The following is a 16,823-nucleotide window of genomic DNA, read 5'->3' as shown; positions in this document are numbered from 1 at the left end:
AAAAAAAAAAAAAAAAAACTACATAAATGGGCCGGGCGTGGTGGCTCACGCCTGTAATCCATGCACTTTGGAGGCCAAGGTGGGTGGATCACCTGAGATCGGGAGTTCAAGACCAGCCTGACCAACATGGTGAAACCCCGTCTTAAAAAAAAAAAAAAGAAAGAAACTACACAAATGGACCTAACTGATTAATGAATTTGGTTTGGTTATTTCCTTTTTTTCTTTTTTATTATCCCCACCCCCCGAATTTGGTTATTTTTATCATGCATCTTTCCTCCAAGATCCTTCCACGGACCACAAGCTACAACCCACAGCTGGGAGCTCTACAATTTTTGAACCACTCCTTGTTTAAATTCTTAAATATTGCCGGGCGCAGTGGCTCAAGCCTGTAATCCCAGCACTTTCAGAGGCCAAGGCGGGCGGATCACCAGGTCAAGAGATCGAGACCATCCTGGCCAACATGGTGAAACCCCGTCTCTACTAAAAATACAAAAATTAGCTGGGTGTGGTGGCGTGTGCCTGTAGTCCCAGCTACTTGGGAGGCTGAGGCAGGAGAATTGCTTGAACCCGGGAGGTGGAGGTTGCAGTGAGCCGAGATTGTGCCACTGCACTCCAGCCTGGCGCCTGGCGATAGCGTGAGACTCTGTCTCAAAAAAAATAAATTAATTAATTAAATAAAATAAATTCTTAAGTATTTTCGCAACAATTCCCATAAATTTTTAATAGGAGAAAAGAGAAACTGAGAACCCCATAAACCAAACCAAGTATCTTCCCATTCGAGTCCGCGGCGTTGGGCAGTTGAGCACCAGGAGTTCACCAACTGAGCTACGCGGCCGCCCGACGTATCTTCCCATTCATGACCCGCACCTCGATTCTCCCCTGATGACCCTCCCCTTGTCCCTGGGAGAGACAATCTGGAAGAGACGCGGCGCTGCGGGTGCAGAGCTGTCCAGAGAGGTTCCAGGCCAGGGCACAGTCACTGCCCACCCGCCATCTTTTTGCTGAAGGGGACTGAGGTCTAGCTGGGCAAGGAGAACTGGGGCACAGATTGTGGAGCTGACTAGGGGGAGACCGGAGTTCGCCACAGCCACTTCCTACCGGTTCCAAGGGGCCCCTTCCCCTCCGGGGAAGTCGAACAGGTACTCATACCATTTCTAGGTATCCGGGGGTCCTGACGTCTTAACTGTGGATCTCCAGTACCAGCGGGTGACAAGGCCACAGAGACTGGACCTCTAGTAGCAGAGGAAACAGAACAGCAAAAATGAGACCCAAAACTTCGGCGCCGGCAAGAGACAAAGCCCCGGCCAAATCCTCAAAGCCGCCTTTCCTCTCCTGCTGCTGCCTGATTGGTTCCCAGGGACGCGTCGCTGATTGGATAAGTTTTAAGACCCTGCCCCCTAGGGTCCTGAGTGACAGAAGACATGACCAAATGAAGCTGAATTAAGAAAGAGTGACAATACAACCCCCCACTGCTAAATTTGACTGGCTTCAAAAAAAACAAAAGAAAAGAAAAGAAAGAGTGACAGCTAAAGGTGCAGGCTTTTCAGGCAGGGCTTCCTCCCTGAGCTGAGCCAGGACCACCCCAGAGGGTGTTTGCCCTTAGCCTTGTGTATAAGTTCTTCTGTATTTGTAAATACAATATATGGTTGTTCACACATGAAAATAGTAGAATAACAATTATTTTTAAATTTCAGCTTTTATAATTTTGCTGGCTTCTGGGGGTCCATTGAGCAGGCAGCCTGAGATTTTTGTTTTGTTTAGTTTTGTGTTTTGTTTTTTGGTTTTTTTTTTGTTGCGACAGTCTTGCTCTGTTGCCCAGGTTGGAGTAGGATGGCGCGATCTCGGCTTACTGGAACCTCTGCCTCCCGGGTTCCAGTTATTCTTCTGCGGAGTAGCAGGGATTACAGAAATGGACCATCATGCCCAGCTAATTTTTTTGCATTTTAGTAAAGATGGGGTTTGATGATGTTGCCCGGGCTGGTCTCCAACTCCTGACTGTAAGGTCTGACCTCGCCCCCGTGAACTGCATGGTAATCTCTGTGACCTGCACCTACACCCTAGATGAGTTTCTGAAAGAACGGATCAACCCCTGCGGTGCCTAACTAACTTGAGACATTCTTCTATTTTTTATTCAGGCCTCAACTGACAAGGCCATTAGAATTTGTAACAGACCTTGGCCAACCTCATGAGGCCACACCCTATGACCCCCTCCCAGCTTGCAGAAAACCCACCCTAAACTTAACTTTTGTAATTTTCCACTGCCTCCCCCACAAGCTATAAAACCAACCCCTATCCCACCGCCCTTTGCTGACTTAATTTCCAACCTCAGCCCACCTGCACCCAGGTGTTTAGAATAAACAGCCATGTTGCTCACACAAAGCCTGTTTGGGGGTCTCTTCATTCAGAGCGCGCAAGTTTGCACTGACCTCAGGTAATCCGCCCACCTTGGCCTCCCAAAGTGCTGGGATTACAGACGTGAGTCACCACACCCCGATAACTTGATACTTTATTGTATTTTATTAATGTAATTTTTGAGACGGAGTCTCTGTCGCCCAGGGTGGAGTGCAGTGGTGCTATTGTGGCTCACTGCAACCTCCGCCTCCTGGATTCAAGCAATTCTCTGCCTCAGCCTCCCGAGTAGCTGGGAATACAGGCGGTCACCACCAGGCCCGGCTACTTTTTGTATTTTTAATAGAGATGGGGTTTCACTGGCTTGGCCAGGCTGGTCTCGAACTCCTGACTTTATGATTCACCTGCCTCCGCCTCCCAAAGTCCTGGGATAACATTCGTGAGCCACTACACCTGGCCAACCTGAATTTTTTTTTTTAGACGGAGGCTCACTCTGTCACCCTGGCTGGAGTGCAGTGGCACCATGTCGGCTCACCTCAACTTCCACCTCCTGCGTTCAAGAGACTTTCCTGCCTCAGTCTCCTGAGTGGCTGGGGCTACAGGCGTGCGCCACCATGCCCGGCTAATTATTTTTTTTATTTTTTAGTAGAAACGGAGTTTCATCATATTGGATAGGCTGGTCTCAAACTTCTGACCTCGTGATCCGCCTACCTTGGACTCGCAGTGCTGGGATTACAAGCATGAGCCAGCCCAACCTAAGATTCTTAAAACGACATATCCTTCAAAATAAAATGTGAGCCACATGTAAATTTTAAATTTCCTACTAGCCAAACATTAAAAACAAGAAACACACGAGGCGCACTGGCTCATGCCTGTAATCCCAGCACTTTGGGAGGCTGAGGCAGGCAAGATAATGAGGTTAGGAGATTAAGACCATCCTGGCCACGGTGAAACCCAGTCTCTACTAAAATACAAAAGCTAGCCTAGCGTGGTGGCACATTCCTGTAATCCTAGCTACTCAGGAGGCTGCGGCAAGAGGATTGCTTGAACCCTGGAGGCCAAGGTTGCAGTGAGCGGAGATCCCGCCATTGCACTCCAGTCTAAGCAACAGAATGAGACTCTGTCTCAAAAAAAAGAAAAAGGAAAAAAAAATAATTACATCAGCAGTCTACAATAATTTATTGTAATAACCATAATTATGAGTACTAACATACACTTAGATATATTAGATGTTTGAAATTACTTACAATTTTTAACTATTAATAGTATATTATGTAAATATGAGTTAAGAAGGTTTGGCCGGGCGCAGTGCCTCAAGCCTGTATTCCCAGCACTTTGGGAGGCCAAGGCGAGTGGATCACGAGGTCAAGAGATCGAGACCATCCTGGTCAACACGGTGAAACCCCGTCTGTACTAAAAATACAAAAAATTAGCTGGGCATGCTGGTGCGTGCCTATAATCCCAGCTACTCAGGAGGCTGAGGCAGGAGAATTGCCTGAACCCAGGAGGCAGAGGTTGCGGTGAGCTGAGATCGCGCCATTGCACTCTAGCCTGGGTAACATGAGTGAAACTCCATCTCAAAAAAAAAAAAAAGATGAAGGTCCAACAGTGCCGGGTGCAGTGGCTCACGCCTGTAATCCTAGCACTTTGGGAGGCCGAGGTGGGTGGAGCACCTGAGGTCAGGAGTTCATGACAAGCCTGGCCATCATGGTGAAACCCCATCTTTAAAAAAAAAAAAAGAAGGTCCAACATTATTTTATTGCATTATTATTTACTTTTTTTTGAGATGGAGTCTAACTCTGTTGCCCAAGTTTGAGTGCAGTGGCACTGCTATAGTGAACCCCAAGTTTGTCTTCAAAGAAACAGTATGTCAGTATGTTCAGCTCTCTTATTCTTTAAATCTCTATTTTAAAGCTTAACTTCCAGTAAACAACCTTCTCCACTGGTTCATGAGTAGTTCACATCTGTTCCCCCAGCCCCCCACTCCATCCTGACTCATCCCACTCACCTGATAACCCCTAGCTACTTTATGTGACACCCCCTTAAATCGTTCTTCCCACCAAAACACCCACTCTGCTACTCCAGCTTGGACCCTTGCTCTTTTTAAAATAGTCAATCGGGATTAGTCTAGCTTGTGCAGTCTAACCCTAGCCAATATGGGACGACACAGGACACAGCAGCAGGGACGACCCCCCGTCAGGCATAAGTACCCCGTCCCACCTTGTCCAAATGTGTGGCAGTTATCATTGCTCTGTCCTTGTGCACTGCACCCTCTTATAGAAATAAACTGCCTTGCTGAGAGGACATATCTTTGAGTGCTATTTTCTTTGTGGCATCAAAATTTTACTTATAACAGCACAATCTCGGCTAACTACAACCTTTGCCTCCCTGGTTCAAGTGATTCTCCTGCCTCAGCTTCCCAAGTAGCTGGGACTACAGGCACACACAAACACACCTGGTTATTTATTTATTTATTTTTTTTTCTGGTAGATACAGGGTATCGCCACGTTGGTCAGGCTAGTCTTGGACTCCTTACCACAAGCGATCTGCCTGCTTTGGCCTCCCAAATTGCAATGATAATAGGCATGAGTCACCACACCTGACCCAAACATCATTTTTAATTTGACAATGCTTCCCATCTAATTCAACGTATCAAATACATTTATTTCTTATACATTTAGATGCCGCATTGTCCCTCTGTGGCATCCAAAACTTAGGGGTCAAAAACAAAAGACAACTTATTTTTTTTGAAACAGACTCTCACTCTGTCTCCCAGGCAGGGGGTGCAGTGGTGCAATTTCAGCTCACTGCAGCCTCCACCTCCTGAGCTCAAGCGATTCTCCTTCCTCAGCCTCCCAAGTAGCTGGGAGTACAGGCGCCCATCACCAACCCCCGCTGATTTTTGTATTTTTAGTAGTGACAAGGTTTCACATGTTGGCCAGGCTGGTTTTAAACTCCTGACCTTAAATAATCTGCCCAACTTGACTTCCCAAAGTGCTGGGATTACAGGTATGAACCACTGTGCCCGGCCTTTTTTTTTTTTGATATAGACTCTCCCTGTTTTGCACATGCTGGAGTGTGGTTGAACAGTCTCAGCTCACTACAAACACTGTTCACTGCCTGGATTCAAGTGATTCTCCTGCCTCATCCTCCTGAGTAGCTGGGACTACAGGTGTCTGCCTCCACACCTCGCTAATTTTTTGTAGTTTTAGTAGAGATGGGTTTTCACTATGTTGGCCAGGCTGGTCTTGAACTTCTCACCTTGTGATCCGCCTGCCTCAGCCTCCCAAAGTTCTGGGATTACAGGTGTAAACCACATCATGCAACAAAAGAAGACAATTTTTAAGGTGAAATTTGATATCGGGAAGTCTGTCAAATATGTCAAAGGGTTAAAAATACTTTTTGGACCAGGCATGATGGCTCACCCCTGTAATCCCAGCACTTTGGGAGGCCAAGGCGGGCAGATAACGAGTTCAGAAGATCAAGGCCATCCTGGCTAACATGGTGAAAGCCTGTCTCTATTAAAAACACAAAAAATTAGCCAGGCATGGTGGTGGGCACCTTTAGTCCCAGCTACTTGGGAGGCTAAGGCAGGAGAATCACTTGAACCCAAAAGGCAGAGGTTGCAGTGAGTCGAGATCACACCACTGCACTCCAGCCTGGGTGACAGAGTAAGACTCTGTCTCAAAAAAATAAATAAATAAAAACTTTTTGACAGCCAGGCATGGTGACTCATGCCTGTAATCCTAGCAATTTGGGAGGCTGAGGTGGTCAGATTACCTGAGTGGTAGGGACAAGCTGTGAAGGCTGGACCCCTTCACCCCTCTGATTGCTCTGCAACTGCACTCCTGAACCTCTACCTAGGAACCACACCAAGGCTGCCAGATGGGTGGCAATTATGCAAAGCCTGATTACAGCCATCTGGGCAGCTCAGGGGAGAACAGGGAAAACATGTGTTGGTTATCCATACTTGTAAATTCCTGTTTGACATATATCTGTAAAAAATCCTGGTTTCTGTCTTTTTTTTTTTTTTTTTTTTTGGTTTTTTAAAAAATTTTTTTTTTTTTTCAAAAAATTTCATGGTTTTTCATGGTAGATGTCTTAGATAATCCTTTGAAGATCCTTTAGTCCAACTTAATGAAACCTACATCCTTCGCGTACTGACGGAAACACTGGCGGCACATATTGAGACCATATTGCCGGTTTGAACAGACTCAACAAGAGCGAGAACCCTGGCCGAATTTTCGCGGGTTTCTCCAGTACAGCTGCTGGTGACCCATCTTGCTCTCAGAAAGGCAACGAGGTAAAAGGAAGGAGCTACCTCTGTCTTTTTTTTAAAGACCGCCATTACAAAAGTCACAGGATGATGTATTGTAGGTCTGTTACAAGTTAACAGACTATCTCTGTGCCTGTTACCAGTAAATAGATTAAGCCCCTCTCATCCACAAACCCCTCCTAAGCTCAGGGATGCCTCCTCTGACTGTTACTGAGCAGCCTGGCAGGTAAATAAAACTTTTTTTACCTGACTTTGTGTCTATTCTCATTTCTCTCGGCTACCCTTACACTGAGTTCAGGTGTTCAAGACCAGCCTGACCAACATGGTAAAACTCCATCTCTAGTGAAAATACAAACATAAGCTGGGTGTGGTGGTGGGCACCTGCAATCCCAGCTACTCTGAAGGCTGAGACAGGAGAATCATTTGAACCTGGAAGGCTGAGGTGGCAGCGAGCCGTGCCACTGCACTCCAGCCTGCATGACAGAATGAGACTGTCTAAATAAATAAAAATGAAAATACTTTTTTTTTTTTTTTTTAAATAAAGACAGGGTTTCACCATGTTGGTCAGGCTGTTCTTGAACTCCCGACCTCAGGTGATCCACCCGCCTTGCCCTCCAAAGTGCTTGGATTACAGGCGTGAGCCACTACACCCGGCCGCAAATACTTTTTTTATATTTGTGGGCTGTTTATGATTTCCAACACTGACTAAACATAGTGTGCCTGAACAAATGTCTTACCTTGATGTCAAGCGACTATAGACAGATATGCTCTGAAGACATTTTATTTATATCTTTTCTTTTCTTTTTCTTTTTGAGAGTGAGTCTCACTGTCACTCAGGCTGGAATGCAGTGATGTGATCTCGGCTCACTGCAACCTCAGCCTCCTGCGTTCAAGCAATTCTCCAGCCTCAGCCTCTTGAACAGCCAGAATTATAGGCGCATGCATGCCACTGCATCCAGCTAATTTTTGCCTTTTTAGTAGACTCGGGGTTTCACCATGTTGGCCAGGCTGGTCTCCAACTTCTGTCCTCAGTTGATCCACCTGCCTCAGCCTCCCAAAGTGCTGCGATTACAGGTGTGAGCCACGGTGCCCAGCCAGAAGACATTTCATTCTGCTACAATTTAGCAAAATATTTGAGTATATCTTGAAGTTGTCTTTTGATTTCTTTTTTTCTTTTCTTTTTTTTTTTTTTTTTTTTTTTTAGACATAGTCTTGCTTTGTCTTTCATGCTGAAATGCAGTGGCGTAATCTCAACTCTCTGCAAACTCAGCTTCCTGGGTTCAAGAGATTCTGGTGTCTCAGCCTCTCAAGTAGCTGAGAATAGAGGCCTATGCCACCACATCCAACTGACTTTTCTATTTTTAGTAGATATGGAATTTTGCCATGTTTGCCAAGCTGGTCTCAAACTCCCGACCTCAGGTCATCTGCCCACCTTGGCCTCCAGAAGTGTTGGGATTATAGGCATAAGCCACCACCTGGCCTATATTTTAATTTTTAAAAAGGCAGAGCACAGTCAAGCGCTATGACTCACGCCTGTAATCCCAACACTTTAGGAGCCCAAGGTAGACAGGTCATCTGAGGTCAGGAGTTCAAGACCAGCCTTGCAAACATGGCAAAACCCTGTCTCTACTAAAAATAGAAAAATCAGCTGGGCGTGGTGGTAGGTGCCTGTACTCCCAGCTCCTTGGGAGGCTGAGGCAGTAGAATCGCTTGAGCTTGGGAGGCAGAGGCTGCTTTGAGCCAAGACCTCACCACATCACTGCAGCCTGGGAGACAGAGGAAGATTCTGTCTCTAAAACAGTTTTTTTTTGACCCCTAACTTTTGGATGCTACAGAGGGCCAATTCAGCATCTAAAAGTATGATAAAAACATGATATATAAGTGTATTTGATATGTTGAATTAGATGGGAAGCATTGTCAAATTAAAAATGATATATGAGTCAGGTGTGGTGACTCACGCTTGTAATCCTAGCACTTTGGGAGTCCAAAGCAAGGAGATCACTTGGGGTCAGGAATTTGAGACCAACCTGACCAACATGGTGAAACCCTGTCTCCACTACAAATACAAAAAGTAGCCAAGTGTGGTGGCGGGCGCCTATAATCCCAGCTACTCGGGAGGCTGAGGCAGGGAGAATCGCTTGAACCCAGGAGACAGAGGTTGCCATGAACCAAGATAGTGCCATTGCACTCCAGCCTGGGCCACAGAGTGAGACTCGGTCTCAAAAAAAACAAAAGAAAACAAACAAACAAAAAGCAGCTCATGTATTATCTGCTTCTGAAGTGTAGTATTACTAAATGCAGAAAAGCTTTCATGCATTACAGCAAAGCATGTTTTACCAGGTAAAGAAAGCCTTTAATAGTCTGCTTACTGAAGACAGTAAAACACTTTATAATCTAGAACACAAACTGAGTCTTCTTGCCATTTACACTGAAGCAAGACTTCAAGATTTGAGCATTGGGTTGATAGTCTCACAATTCAGAAGGGACCATCCAAACCCTTGCAATTGTAAACCCATAGGAGATCTTAAGACAATGCTAACCAGGAAAGTTTCTCCTCAAAGGAGATGACAATCTTGATGTAGACAGCTTTTTTTCCCCACAAGATTAAAAATCAAGACTGTCTGATATCATGACAGTCTTAGTTCACAATTTTCTAATGGCTCTATAAACAACAGATATAAAAAAGGGGGTCTCGTGTGCCCTCATGAAATATAATTGTATGTAGAGAATTTTGCAGCCAACATTATCTAAATGAAACTTTTTTTTAAAAATTTTTCTTCTTTATTTAAAGGCAAGAGCTGGATTTTTTTTTTTTTTTTTTTTTTGAGATGGAGTCTCTCTTTGTCACTCAAGCTGGAGTGCAGTGACAGTATCTCGGCTCACTGAAACCTTTTGCATCCTGAGCTCAAGTGATTCTCCTGCCTCAGTCTACCAAGTAGCTGGGATTACAGTCGCCCGCCAGCACGCCCAGCTAATTTTTGCATTTTTATTAGAGACGGGGGTTTCACTTGAGGTTAGGAGTTCAAGACCAGTCTTGGCCAGGCTGGTGTTGAACTCCTAACCTCAGGTGATTCGACTGCCTCAGCCTCTTAAAGTGCTGGGATTACAGGTGTGAGCCACTGCACACAGCTGGCTAGTAGAAAATTTCAAATTCACATGTGGCTCACATTGTATTTCCAAAGACTGTGTCCTTTTTTTTTTTTTTTTTTTTTTTTTTTGTATTTTTTTTACACTCTCAGCAAGAAAGGATTGTGTCCTTTAAAAATCTCAGGTTGGCCAGGCGCAATGGCTCACGCCTGTAATCCCAGCACTTTAGGTGGTGGAGGTGGGTGGATCACAGGATCAGAAGTTCGAGACCAGCCTGGCCAAGACGGTGAAACCGCTCTCTACTAAAAACACAAAAAAAGTAGCCCAGCCTAGTGGCGGGCGCCTGTAATCCCAGCTACTCGGGAGGCTGAGGCAGAGGATTGCTTGAATGCTTAAGGCGCAAGTTGCACTAAGCCGAGATTGTGCCACTGCACTCCAGCCTGAGTGACAAAAAGAGACTCAGTCTCCAAAAAAAAAAAAAAAAAGTCTCAGGTTAGCTGAGGGCGGTAGCTCACGCCTGTAATTCCAGCACTTTGGCTGAGGTGGGCGGATCGCCTGAGGTCAGGAGTTCGAGACCAGCCTGGCCGACATCGTCATCTCTACTAAATGCAAAAAAAATTAGCCAGGCATGGTGGTGTATGCCTGTAATCCCAGCTACTTGGCAGGAGAATCACTGGAACCCGGGAGGTGGAGATTGCAATGAGTTGAGATGGCTCCATTGCACTCCAGCCTGGGCGACAAAGCAGGGCTCCGTCTCAAAACCAAACCAAACCAAACAATCTCAGGCTCTCTGCTCAAAGGACCAGGAGGCTGGAAGGTTATAAAAGCTGAAATTTGGGCTGGGCGCGGTGGCTCACGCCTGTAATCCCAGCACTTTGGGAGGCGGAGACAGGTGGATCACCTGAGATCAAGGGTTCAAGACCAGCCTGGCCAACAAGGTGAAACCCTGTCTCTAAAACAAAAACAAACACAAAAGCTGAAATTTGAAAATAATTGTTATTCTATTATTTCCATGTGTGAGCAGCCATATAGTATATTATTACAAATACACAAGACCTTACACGCAAGGCTAAAGGCAAACACCCTCTGAAGTAACCCTAGCTCAGCTCACGGAGCAAGCCCTGCCTGAAAAGGCTGCACCTTCAGCTGTCACTCTACAAAATCAGCCAGCCTTTGGCCTTCTGTCACTCAGGGCCCTAGGGGCCAGGAGTCTTAAACCTTATCCAATCAGCGACGCTGCCCTGGGAACCGTCCAATCAGGCACTCAGCTGGAGCGGAAAGGGCGGCTTCGGGGATGTGGCGGCGGCTTTGTCTGTTGCTGCAGCCGAAGTTACGGGTCTAGTCTTCGCTGTTATGTGTCCCCTGCTGGTAGAGGCCCAGTCTCGGTGGTTTTCTGATCTGTTGGTACTGGAGATCCACAGCTAAGAAGTCAGGATCCCCTGGAAACCTAGAAATGATGTGAGTGCTGGATCCGACCTCCGGAGAGAAGGGAAGGGTCTTGTTGGAACTGGTGGGAAGTGGCTGCGGCGGACTCAGGCCTCCCCGTAGTCATCTCCACAATCTGTGGCCCGAGTTCTCCTTGCCCAGCTCAGCCTCAGTCCCCTTCAGCAATAAGATGGCGTCTGCTCAGTGACGGTGCCCTGGCCTGGAGCCCTCTCTGGGCAGATCTGCAGCCGCAGCGTAGCTTGTCTTCCAGATTGTCTCTCCCAGGGACCACGGTGGGGTGGGGGGGGCGGGGAGAATCCTGACTCGGGGTGCGGGATGGAAAGATCTTTGGTTTGGTTTATGGGGTTCTCAGTTTCTCTTTTTTTTTTTTTTCTATTAAATATTTATGGAAGTTATTGCGAGAATGTTTTTTATGACTGGGTGATTTCGAGCAGAATTCCAAGGCTTCACTTTTAAAATGCTACCAAGAAAAACAATAGCAAAAATCTCTCCTGAATTTTGGCTGTAGAGAATGAATACATTTCCAATCAGGCACAGTAGCTCACGCTGTAATCCTAGCACTTTGAGAAGCCAAGGCCGTTGGATCACCTGAGGTTGGGAATTTGAGACCAGTCTGGCTAACGTGGTGAAACCCCTTCTCTAGTAAAAATACAATAATTAGCCGGGCGTGGTGGTGGGCATCTATAATCCCAGCTACTGGGGAGGCTGAGGCTGGAGAATCCCTTGAATCTGAGAGGTGGAGGTTGCAATGATCCAAGAACACACCATTGCACTCTAGCCTGGGTGACAGAGTAAGACTTTGTCTCAAAGAATAATAATAATAACAACTAAGTAACTAAATAAATAAATTCCAATAGAGTATTGCAACAGAAGGAAATACCTACTATAAGATCTATATAGATTGCAAAGTTCAGGCCAACAAGGGCTTTCTTTTATAGGAAAGAAACAAGATTGCAAAGAAGGTGGAAGGAAAATGGCAAATGGGAGGTAAAAAAAATTAGATTCTAGATTAATATTTTACCCTGTAATTAGCATGTCCTTAGGAAGGACATAAAACGGGGTTGTATTTTGACTCAGATGGAGTGTAGTCCAATGTTCAGGAGCCTGTGGGCAGGAGATAAACTTAAGTGAAGTTTGATTTAAAAGTATTTTATTTTGACCACTGAAGAAAAATTCAGCTGATTTTTAAAAATGAGAACAAGGAGAAAATGTGCAGTCTATCTCTGGCTATGTGATAGGTAAGAAAAAAGAGCACCAGCTAAGTCATAATTGAAAGCATGTTTTTTCCATAAACTGTTTCTGGAGAACACAAAGGATAGAGAATTTTATTAATCACAGCTATTTACCAGGATTATCTATGTGCTTCATCTTTCCCCATTTTTTTCTTTCTCTCTCTCTCTCTCTTCCCTCCCTCCCCTGCATCCTTCCTTCCCTCCCTCCCCCCCTTTTCCCCTCCCTCCCCATACCACATCCAGCTAATTTTTGTGTTTTTAATAGAGACTGGGTTTCTCCGGTTTGCTCAGGCTGGTCTCAAACTCCTGACCTCAGGTGATCCACCCGCCTTGGCCTCCCAAAGTGCTGGGATTACAGGCCTGAGCCACCATGCCAGGCCACATTTCCTACATTTGATTTTTTCTGGGTTTTATTTTTTCACAGTAAGCTGGTAAATGTAGCTACAGTGTTTTGCTGAGTTGTGTGACTAGTTTATCAGATTATGAAACTTGAGGGAAGCTACAGGAGTCCACAGTTTTTACAGAGTAGCTCAGAGCATAGATAGGCCTATGGGGATTGTGACTGAGATCTGGCATTAGGACAATGTTGTGAGACTGAGCCCTGAATCAGGGTCTGTGCTGACCCTGGATGCTGTCAGAGTTCAAATTCAAATGTTAGTCAATGAGTTAGTGTTGGAGAATGGCTTGGTGTTCAAGAAACTCTACAGATTTGGTCCAAAAAAAAAAAAAAAAAAAAAAGATATCCTAGAAGCCTGGCCTGCAAAACTCTGATTGTCTGGGAATGGAAGTCTCTGCTCTCCTATACACAGGCTGTCACACTGCTCATTGTCCTCTGATTCCAGGTCTCCTCCCAGGGTGAGAGAGGATAAAAACTTAGAGGAAAGAAACTCCGATAGCTGACCCCCTTTCTCACAGCTGTCACCACAGGATTCCCACTCGTTTACAGGCATACCTACTGGATATTAACATGTCCACACCTTTCCCAGGACTAGACACCACCCTGAGACATTTTACAACAGCATTTTTGATTCTAGTGTTTCTTGGCAAAAACCTACAAAATGTCTACAAGTCTCCTGGCATATCCCCACCCCCAGACACTGAATCTGGAACAGCAACCCGTTTTCCTTACCAACTGGGTCCTGGACCACCTGTTCTTAATCTCATCTGCTTGCATAAACAGGAAAATACATCAGAGTATACCTTCACCTGAGCCGCTATCTGTAGCACAAACAAGTTCTTTCACCTACGTTGTGCTGTTTCCCCGTCACAGATTATTATTTGTTTAACTTTTATTTTTGGCTCAGGGGTATACATGCAGGTTTTTTATATAGCTAAAATTGTGTCATGGGGATTTAGTGTGCAGATTATTTTGTCACTGAGATACTAAGCATAGCACCAAACGTCCTTTTTCTCATCCTCTTTGCCCTCCCATTTTCCAACCTCAACTAGGTCTCAGTGTCTGTTGTTCACATCTATGTTCCTGTGTTCTTATTATTCAGCTCTTACTTAGAAATAACATGCATTTGGTTTTCTGCTGCAGCATTAGTTTTCTCAGAATGGTTTGCAGCTTCATCCATGTTGCTTCCAAGGGTGTGTGTGTGTGTGTGTGTGTGTGTGTGCATGCAGTTGTGTTTTAATGACCACACAGTATTCTATGATATTTATGTGCCATATTTTATTTTATTAGAACTATTGTTTTATTGTATTTTTGAAGACACGGCCTCCCTTTGTTGCCCAGGCTGGAGTGCAGTGACATGATCCCAACTTACTGCAGCCTGATTCTCTGGGGCTCAAGCAAACCTCTTCTACTTTAGCCCCCGAAGTAGCTGGGACTCCAGGTGCACACCAACAGGCCTGGCTAATTTTTTTGTTTTTGTATTTTTTGTAGAAACGGGGTCTTGCTATGTTAACCTGGCTGGTCTCAAACTTTTGAGCTCAGGCAATTTACCTGCCACGATCTCCCAAAGTGCCAGGATTACAGGTGTGAACCACCATGCCCAACCATACCATATTTTCTTTATCCAGTATACAGTTGATAAGCATTTAGATTGATTCCATATCTTCGCTATTGTGAATAGTGCTGCAATAAACATGCATATGTCTTTAGAATAATTTATATTTTGCTGGGTACTTGCTCAAGTATGAGGTTTCTGTGTCAAATGTAATTCTGTTTTTAGTTCTGTGAGGAATCATCACATTGCTTTTCAGAATGGTTGAGTTCATTTACATTCCCACCAGCAGTGTGTAAGCATACCAGTTTCTCTGTAACCTTGGCAGCATCTTTTATCATTTGACTTTTTAATACTAGCCATTCTCACTGGTAGGGGGTGATATTCATTGTGATTTTTCTTTGAATTTCTCTAATAATTAGTGATGAGCATTTTTTACATGCTTGTTAGACCCATGGATATCTTCTTTAAAAAAAAATCTTTTTTGTGTTTTGTGTCTACTTTTTATTGAGGTCTTTTTTTTTTTTCTATAAACTTAAGTTTCTTATAAGTTATGGGTATTGGACCTTTGTCAAAAGCATAGTTTGCAAATATTTTCTTTTATTCTGTGTATTGTTTACTGTGTTGATGGTTTCCTTTGCTGTGAAGAAGCTTTTTAGCTGAATTAGGTTCCATTTGTCAATTACTGTTTTTGTTGCAATTGCTTTTGGAATCTTTATTTTAAAATTTTTTCTAGTTTCTATTTCTAGAATGGTATTTTCTATGTTATCTCACTTTTTTTTTAATTTTTAAGTTTTCCATTTAAATGCTTAATTTATCTTGAGTTGATTTTTGTATATGGTTTAATGAAAGCTTCCAAGTTCAATCTTCTACATAGTGCTACATAGTTATTCCAGCACCATTTGTTAAATAGGGAATTCTTCCCAGATTCCTTTTGTTAGCTTTGTCAAACACCAGATGTTGTAGGTATGTGGCATTATTTCTGGGCTCTCCATACTGTTGCAGTAGTCTATGAGTTTGTTTTCGTACCAGTATGGTGTTGCTTTGTTTACTGTAGCCCTGTAGAATAGTTTGAATTCAGGTAATGTAATGACTTAAACTTTGTTCTTTTGCTTGTGATTGCCTTGGCTATTTGGGCTTTTTTTTAGTTCCACATAAATTTTAACATATATATTTAGTTCTGTTAAGAAATACTTTCTGTATTTTGATAAAAATAGCATTAAATCTGTAATTTCTTTGGCAATATTACTATTTTGATAATATTGATCTTGGCCGGGTGTGGTGGCTCATGCTTATAATCACGAGGTCAGGAGATCAAGATCATCCTGGTTAACATGGTGAAACCTCGTCTCTAAAAAAATAAATAAATAAACAATAAACAAAAAAAGAAAAAATAATAATAATATTGATCTTTTCTATCCATTCCATTTGTTTGTTTTATTTCTGACTTTTTTTTTTTTTTGATAGAGACGGAGTTCACCTGATCTTGAACTCCTGACCTTTTGATCTACCTGCCTCGGCCTCCCAAAGTGCTGGGATTACAGGTGTGAGCCACCATGCACAGCCTCATCTCTTACTTCTTTAAGCAGTGTTTTGTCAGTTTTGTCATAAAGATATTTCACCTCTCCTGTTAGCTGTGTTCCTAGATTATTTTATTCTCTTTTTAGTGATTGTGAATGGGATTTCAAGATTTGGGCTGTAGCTTGCCTGTTTTTGATTTACAGAGATGCTACTAATTGTTGTACATTTATTTTGTATTCTGAAATTGTAGTGAAGTTTTTTTGTCAGTTTAGAAAGCTTTTCCGCTGAGATTATAGGGATTTTCAGATACAGCATTATGTCATCTGCAAACAGAAATAAGTTTGATTTCTTCTTTTCCTGTTTGCATGCCATTTATTTTTTTATTTTGCCTAATTGCTCTGGCCAGGACCTCCAATTTTATGTTGAATAGATATGTTAATAGAAGGCATCCTTTTCTTGTTCCAGTTAAAAAAAAAAAAGGCTGGGAGTGGTGGCTCACGCCTGTAATCCCAACACTTTGGGAGGCTGAGGTGGGCGGATCACCTGAGGTCAGGAGTTTGAGACCAGCCTGACCAATATGGTGAAACCCCATCTTTAAAAAAAAAAAAAAAAAAAAGATTTCAGGCTATGTATATTCAGCATGTTGGCTGTGGGTTTGTGATATATAACTCATTATTTTGAAGTATACACCGTCCATGCCTGGCTTGTTGAGGGTTTTTTTAACATAAACATGTAAAATGTTATTGAAAGCGTTTTCTGGGCTGGGCGTGGTGGCTCAGCCTGTAATCCAAGCACTTTGGAGGCCAAGGCGGGCAGATCACCTGAGGTCAGAGTTCAAGACCAGCCTGACCAACATGGTGAAACTCCGTCTTAAAAAAAAAGAAAGAAAGCCTTTTCTGTATCTATTGACATAATTTTATGGTTTCTGTCTTTAGTTCTGTTTATGTGATAAATCACATTTAT

General features: G+C 43.8%; 1 protein-coding gene and 2 pseudogenes across 2 annotated transcripts in view; all 3 read right to left on the bottom strand.

Annotated features, from left to right (window-relative positions):
* Positions 1-854, bottom strand: part of LOC116545285 — a 16,682-nt pseudogene extending 15,828 nt beyond the window's left edge.
* The window catches only part of LOC116545288 (zinc finger protein 98-like), a 37,367-nt gene extending 36,043 nt beyond the window's left edge, over positions 1-1,324 (bottom strand). The window contains exon 1 of one of the 2 annotated variants that reach the window (XM_032271866.1): positions 1,150-1,324. The gene's annotated coding sequence lies outside the window, so the exon portion shown is untranslated. The remainder of the gene's footprint in view (positions 1-1,149) is intronic. The other variant, XM_032271865.1, reaches the window with a different exon arrangement.
* A 5,107-nt stretch (positions 1,325-6,431) lies between these two features.
* Positions 6,432-6,673, bottom strand: LOC116545291 (annotated as a pseudogene).
* Positions 6,674-16,823: the final 10,150 nt, after the last annotated feature.

This window comes from Sapajus apella, unplaced genomic scaffold (genome assembly GCF_009761245.1).
Source record: "Sapajus apella isolate SASKATOON/1434 unplaced genomic scaffold, GSC_monkey_1.0 scaffold254, whole genome shotgun sequence".
Taxonomy (NCBI): domain Eukaryota; kingdom Metazoa; phylum Chordata; class Mammalia; order Primates; family Cebidae; genus Sapajus; species Sapajus apella.
The sequence above is the reverse complement of the archived record's forward strand: the minus strand, read 5'-3'. Positions and strand labels throughout refer to the sequence as shown.